Raw genomic sequence first — 3,308 nt, forward strand, 5'->3', positions numbered from 1 at the left:
AGAGTGGTAACCACTGTGACTGCCCATAGTTATCAACCTCAGAACCCCTATTAGAAACTAGAATGACCACATTGGGGAACATTAGGAGAGGGACAGTTCACAGTACCCCATAACCTAAAGTATCTACACAAATAATAAATCAACTAAATACATTGCAGGTGTAAAAAAATAAAAGGTTTTCAAGTCTGACCCGTGATAGCATGCTACAGAAAGGGGCCCTTGCTCTCTGTGAAGAAGGAAATGTCTCTGCACAAAGTTCTGATACTCCCTCTACTCCATGCGGAATTCACAACTTCCTTAGAACTAATTCAGACACATTATGAAGAGGCATGTGGCACTGCATGTAATAGAGAAGTATAGGGCAATGTGTGTACAAGAAAGGCATGAGGCATTCATGTAATATATCAGATGATATCCATAATACTGAGGTATCAGAGAGTATGTGATGAGGTGTGAAACACTTTGTGTAGTAGGGAGGTATGGGGGAATATGTGTGGTGGAGAGTCATGGGGCACTATGTTAAACAGAAAGGTAACAAAGTAAAGTACAAGCCTTGTACTAAGAAGACATAAGGCTCTGTGTGTATTATAGGCTTGAAATACTTTCTATAACACAAAGGCACTCCTAAATGTGAGAGATAGAGAGGCATGCAGCACTATGTGTAATATAGAGGAAGGTGGGTCAGGAAGGGGTAGTGTGTGACACTATTATTATTATTATTATTATTATTATTATTAAACAGGATTTATATAGCACCAACATATTACGCAGCGCTGTACATTAAATAGGGATTGCAAATGAGAGTGGTAACCACTGTGACTGCCCATAGTTATCAACCTCAGAACCCCTATTAGAAACTAGAATGACCACATTGGGGAACATTAGGAGAGGGACAATTCACAGTACCCCATAACCTAAAGTATCTACACAAATAATAAATCAACTAAATACATTGCAGGTGTAAAAAAAAAAAATAAAAGGCTTCAAGGTCTTACAGTCTGACCCATGATAGCATGCTACAGAAAGGGGCCCTTGCTCTCTGTGAAGAAGGAAATGTCTCTGCACAAAGTTCTGATACTCCATGCGGAATTCACAATTTCCTTAGAACTAATTCAGACACGTTATGAAGAGGCATGTGGCACTGCATGTAATAGAGAAGTATGGGGCAATGTGTGTACAAGAAAGGCATGAGGCATTGATGTAATATATCAGATGATATCCATAATACTGAGGTATCAGAGAGTATGTAATGAGGTGTGAAACACTTTGTGTAGTAGGGAGGTATGAGGGAATATGTGTGGTGGAGAGTCATGGGGCACTATGTTAAACAGAAAGGTAACAAAGTAAAGGACAAGCCTTGTACTAAGAAGACATGAGGCTCTGTGTGTATTATAGGCTTGAAATACTTTCTATAAAACAGAGGCACTCCTAAATGTGAGAGATAGAGAGGCTTGCAGCACTATGTGTAATATAGAGGAAGGTGGGTCAGGAAGGGGTAGTGTGTGACACTACTAGAAAGTGTCATACATTAAATATTACAATGTTCTAGGACTTGAGGCTCCCAGACGGTGAGAGAATAATAATAATAATAATTATTATTATTAATAAAAAGGATTTATATAGTGCCAACATATTATGCAGTATATACAGATTTGTGTCTGCAATGTAACACTGGAGCCTGTTTCAGTATTGTAAGCAGGACGCTATGTCATAATTTCTATTAATTACGTACGCAGGTTTGTTGGTTCCCGACCCTTTTTTATTGTGCCGTATTGTGTAATATGTTATCACCAAACCTGAATCCGCTTGTTTTGCATCCTCATTTCTCTATTTGATGAGTTATAGTGAAAATGGATTTTGTATGTTTCCTGTTTTATATCTAAAATAAAAAAAAATTGCTCGTATGCTAACAAAATAGGGGCTGAAAAATCTACAAATCAAACAACCATTTTTTAACCTGGGCTTTGATAGCACATTGACTTCACTTCAAATTCCTTAAAAAGAATGCCAGTAAATGTGAGATTTGCACTCATGTGACCAATGAACCCAGTGTGACCTTTCTTCCCAATCCTGCAACATTCAACAGCTTTCCCTTTTCTACAGCTAATACTGGAGAAGCTGTGCAAATGGAATGCAACCTTAACTGTTAACCCTTAAACTGCTGGGTATTTGAAGGTGATGCTTCAGTCTGTAAATATCTATGGATTTCTTATTTTTGGATAAGGTTATCTTCAGTGCCAGAAAAGTGACATGATGGATTGAGACATTTTTTATCGACTATCCAAAGGTTGTTTTAGGACCAAAAACAAAGGAAAGTGTATTTTGTATACAAGAAGCTGTTTGCTATGACCCTGGGTCATGCAGAAGATAAAAAGGTCACATAATTTGACTTTAAATACCTCCACTTCAAACTGGTGTTAATAGAAATACTTTTCACTTGTTAACCCAGCGTGCATCAACTGACAATACTTTTCTAAAAATAATAGTTGCCTACTTTTTGGTTTCAATTTGTTTCCGAGTCTGTGAGCCCAAACTTTGGGCAACTTAGGTTCCACTCTTACGAATCCATAAACAAGCAGGTCATTTTTGTGAAAAGGGACAAGCGACGTCCCTTCTGCAATAATCCCGTCTATCTGCCTGATTGCTTTGGGTATCTGGGAAAAAAGTTGAGCTGCACATGCGCAGTGCCAGCTTTGGTTGCCAGTGTACCCAGCATTCCCGGCTTCCCCTACATGTGCCAGGAATGAATAAACTCCTGGGCACCTGAATGGGGGTTATGTCATTCCTGTCTGGCCAATGGAGATCGCTCTTCTACAGGAAGAGAAGAAAAAAGATGGTGGAGCCATGCCGGGGACAGGGAATGGTGAATGACGCGGGTTTGGTTCTGCTTTAATATGTCATGGAGCTTTATATACTCATCTAACTCCTGTTCACAATCTCATTCATCCCTCAGGTACTTTGGAGATGTGTCCTCACCGGCTGTTCCCCATCTGTCCCCTGCATTGACATCATCAGTTCATTCCATCTTCCGAATTCTGATCCTGCCACTGGATGGGCAATAGAAAGCAGACATTGATGTGGACACCAAAAGAACCCTTCCCCCTGTGCAAGGAAGAAGAGCGAAAACATATGATTGCAGAATTAAGTAAATTCAAGGGGATTTTAGGTAGAGATTTCATTATTTGGTGGTGGGGGGTTGGAGTGGAGATTTGGGCGGAAGAAGAAGGGGCAGCCACCAGCAAAGATTTATAAAGGACCTGAACTGATTCGGTATAGGGAACATCTAGAAATGTTATTAAGCCTAAAAA

The sequence above is a fragment of the Pyxicephalus adspersus genome, chromosome 7 (assembly GCF_032062135.1).
Source record: "Pyxicephalus adspersus chromosome 7, UCB_Pads_2.0, whole genome shotgun sequence".
NCBI lineage: Eukaryota > Metazoa > Chordata > Amphibia > Anura > Pyxicephalidae > Pyxicephalus > Pyxicephalus adspersus.